Source organism: Agrilus planipennis, unplaced genomic scaffold (assembly GCF_000699045.2).
Source record: "Agrilus planipennis isolate EAB-ADULT unplaced genomic scaffold, Apla_2.0 scaffold175, whole genome shotgun sequence".
Taxonomy (NCBI): domain Eukaryota; kingdom Metazoa; phylum Arthropoda; class Insecta; order Coleoptera; family Buprestidae; genus Agrilus; species Agrilus planipennis.
This window is the reverse complement of record NW_020442426.1, coordinates 572,651-577,313: the sequence shown is the minus strand read 5'-3', so window position 1 is coordinate 577,313 and position 4,663 is coordinate 572,651.

Sequence of the window (4,663 nt, the reverse complement as noted above, 5' to 3'; positions counted from 1 at the left end):
CTAGCAAGGAGATCGGGCTGAAACTATAGCTACAAGCTATCCAAGGATGGTACTATAGAATGTCACCTCAAGGTAGGCCTAGTGGCGTCATCTCTTGGTTAGGCCGGAAACTTATCAATCCACCCTCGTACATACTAATTTTCACCAACTCTAGGCCAGGAAATCAAATTTCATATTACCTATTGTTTATAATGTGTTAAAAGGTTAGTAATCAATATGCCTTTTTTACTAAAAGAGTTTGTAATTGCGGAAATGAAATTGATATTTCCCAATTTTTGTTTGCCTAAAATTATCAGACAAAGCCATTCGACTTTGTCAAATATGCCATCATAAAAATCAATGACAGAAATGTATCGATAAATATGCATATAATACACGTCCATCAATTCAATGCACGTGGATATATCTCAATCACAAGCTGACAAATTCGTTACAAAAATGTCAACATACCTTTCACGAACACACAGGATCCAGTCGAGATTATTCACTTATTTAAATGCTACATGCATACGCTATTCCGAAAAATTTCAAACCGATATCAGGAAACGTCAGAAAAATATTGCCTACATTACAATTGAGTCACATTATTGTATCCAATTTCAGCCAAATATTTATCTCGAGTTTTTTAAAACAGACAATATACACATTTAAATAATAGAACATGAAAAAGGAAGCATTGAAACTGGAAAAATTTATTTATGAAGACAGAAGAACTTTTCCAACTAATTCTTTTTCTTAGAAATATTTTCACATAACCATATATGCGAAAAATAATCATTATAATTTAGATGATATAGAAGATTCAAAATACTGTAGCGTGCACGAGTGTGTTTGTGTGCGATCAGGTACGCGTGTGCGTACTTATCTATTTCAAATAATAAATATAAAATCCAAATGCAGACACTTTATCGCCATCTAGTAGTTATTTGCTACTACTGAAATACTTCAACTTTTTAACGTTCTTATTAAATAAAAGATTGTTCTAAAAATGCACTCGATGTACAAAATTCAAAATAAATCTTTGCTAAATAGTCTTTAAAATAATGATGTTTTTTTCTGCAATGAGATAACTTAACTTACGTCGACTACGATGAAAATTAAGCCACTCCAAAATTTTACATTTATTTTCATCTATTTAATGGAGATAAGCTCTATTTTACTTTAGATCATTAAAACTAAGTCTGGGAACAGAAGGATTTAAATATGGATAAAAAATGAAAAACTTGTCTAAAGTAGCACAATATTAAGCGTGAGAGTGAGGTTAATAATATGTATATTAAATTGGGTCATGTGAGCACACTTTACATATATTCTTTACATATTGATGTAACCACTTCTTAAAACCCTTTCTCCTTCCAGAAAATTTTGGTTACCAGTACTAGTTCTTCCCCCTATCAGTCACTGTGAGCTCGAAACTGTTAGCACCATTGGTTCGAGTGGTCGAAATTCACTTTTGTGAACAATACTATGACGTAGTGTCGGCCATCATTCTTTTCTAATTGTTGCTGTTGTCAGATATTATCCTTTTTCAATTGTTGTCGCATTGTCACTGATGTCGGCCATTATGGTTTTTTAATAGATGTATAATAATCAATGTTTGTAAGTAGGTATGCAACACATCGTACACTTCAACATAAGAAATTGCTGATACTAACTTTGATTTACGTAATACTACTTTGCCCTGTACTGACACCACTCATAATTTCTTTTATACTTAATTAAATCTGAAATCGNAAATATTATCACATAACCATATATGCGAGAAATAATCATTATAATTTAGGTGATATAGAAGATTGAAAATACTGTAGCGTGCACGAGTGTGTTTGTGTGCGATCGGGTACGCGTGTGCGTGAACGGCTTATCGATTCGCCGACTAGCCGCGGGCGCCTTCCTTCATATGCACCGTATTTGTAAATGTCTGTGTCATACCTGCGTTTTGGGAATGCAGTTAAACATTTCAAAGAAAAAATAAACTATCCGGATGTTTCCAGAAGGTTCCAGAAAGTAAACAAAAGAGTATTAAAGGAAGAGACGATCGCATAGGGGAGGGGAAATAAATTGACCGTTGCAGAAATGAATCCAAAAATAAATTGACAGTGATAGCAGTAAAATAAATAGCGCAGTAAACAGTAGTGTAAATAAATAGAATAATTCGTAGTAATAATTTAATAGTGTTTTTAAGTTCTTTAATAATTAGTGTAAATAAATTGTTTTTGTCGTTATCAGTCTTAGAAGTTAATTTTGTTAAACCTACGAACATTACAATACGTGTCAGGTGTGGGGTTGAGTAAAAGACATTACAATGGCAAAGAAGTTGATGGCCATGATTTTTTAAGTTCTTTAATAATTAGTGTAAATAAATTGTTCTTGTAGTTATCAGTCTTAGAAGTTAATTTTGTTAAACCTACGAACATTACAATACGAAACTTATCTATTTCAAATAATAAATATAAAATCCAAATGCAGACACTTTATCGCCATCTAGTAGTTATTTGCTACTACTGAAATACTTCAACTTTTCAACGTTCTTATTAAATAAAAGATTGTTCTAAAAATGCACTCGATGTACAAAATGCAAAATAAATCTTTGCTAAATAGCCTTTAAAATGATGTTTTTTTCTGCAATGAGATAACTTAACTTACGTCGACTATGATGAAAATTAAGCCATTCCAAAATTTTACATTTATTTTCATCTATTTAATGGAGATAAGCTCTATTTTACTTTAGATCATTAAAACTAAGTCTGCGAACAGAAGGATTTAAATATGGATTAAAAATGAAAAACTTGTCTAAAGTAGCACAATATTAAGCGTGAGAGTGAGGTTAATAATATGTATATTAAATTGGGTCATGTGAGCACACTTTACATATATTCTTTACATATTGATGTAACCACTTCTTAAAACCCTTTCTCCTTCCAGAAAATTTTGGTTACCAGTACTAGTTCTTCCCCCTATCAGTCACTGTGAGCTCGAAACTGTTAGCACCATTGGTTCGAGTGGTCGAAATTCACTTTTGTGAACAATACTATGACGTAGTGTCGGCCATCATTCTTTTCTAATTGTTGCTGTTGTCAGATATTATCCTTTTTCAATTGTTGTCGCATTGTCACTGATGTCGGCCATTATGGTTTTTTAATAGATGTATAATAATCAATGTTTGTAAGTAGGTATGCAACACATCGTACACTTCAACATAAGAAATTGCTGATACTAACTTTGATTTACGTAATACTACTTTGCCCTGTACTGACACCACTCATAATTTCTTTTATACTTAATTAAATCTGAAATCGATACTAATATACTTAGAGAAAATGAGTATTTATGATTATATCCTATTGAAATTGTACCGTAAAGAATTGGGCTTAAAAATTGATATTTCNTATTACAAAACACAACATTGCGCATACGAACGGAATAAACATAAATCCTCCTCAAATCGTAAGTCTTCGATACATTTCTATAGGCGTAATCTTGAGAGAAAGTACCTATCATAATTAGGAACAACATTTTCACGTTTCCCTCGGGACCATCCTACGGGGATGAATAAATGCACTTTTATATCTGACCGGCGCATATTTCCGGGGTGGTGACCTGATCATTTTCGCCAGAGAAACCGGAACTGCTTATGCCCGGGGGAACAGTGCTCGAATGACGTCATCTTCAGGAGGCAAATTACCGTCTAGCAAGTCTCAAAGGAAGCATAATTCTCCTGCAGTTCATCCTTTGCTGCTACGGTGGCCGTCCCCCCGATGTAATTTCTCAGGAACAAGGAAACGATTTAGTCACAATCAACGGCACAAGACGAAAGACTGAAATATCTGTAAACCGCTTCTTCTCGTTATTATTATGAACCACGATTGCCGAGTTGCTCAAGAAAGAAATGTGGCAGGCTCGTAAGGATATGCAGAATAAGGCGAAAAAGTAATCGGCTAGGAAGCAATTTGACAAACTCACAACAAAATTTTATTCACTGTTACTGCAAGAATAATCACTTCATTTTTCGTATTTTACAACACACACATAAAAACAGCATGGCTATCACTATCTCTCACTGTAGTATAGCGAATCGCAATTCTTCAGAGCAATTCTTACAAGTACCCTCTCGAACAATTCAGATTCAAAAGTAGGTTTCGATATTTCCGGCTCTGAATAAGCTACACGTTTTGCCCAAAGTAAAAAACATAACACCACGTTTCTAATGCTTCTAACCTTTTCCTTTTCGCAGCGACCACCGTTCATGTTTCGCACCCGTACAGCTTCAAACACACCTTTAACAATCTTTTTCGAATTTTTAAATTAATCGTTCGTGAGCATAGAAATGATGTCTTTTTATTGAAGGCGATTCGACCCTGCGCTATCCTCTGCTTTATATCCCTACTATATCTACTACTCCTACTATTCCTTTCTACGTATCTGACTTCCTACTGGGATCCGTCAAATGGGAGGAGCCTAAAAACATGGCGCCGATTAGGGAAAATTTATCGTAGTTCCTATAATGTACCGTGCAATTTCCAAGTTTTTAAATTACGATAAAATGATAAGTATTGACACAATATGTGATTGGGCTGACACAAAGCCTCGGAAAGGAAATTTCGTTGAAGGTGAGCGTGTTTTTAATGCCAATCACATTATAAAATTCGGAAATAACAAATCC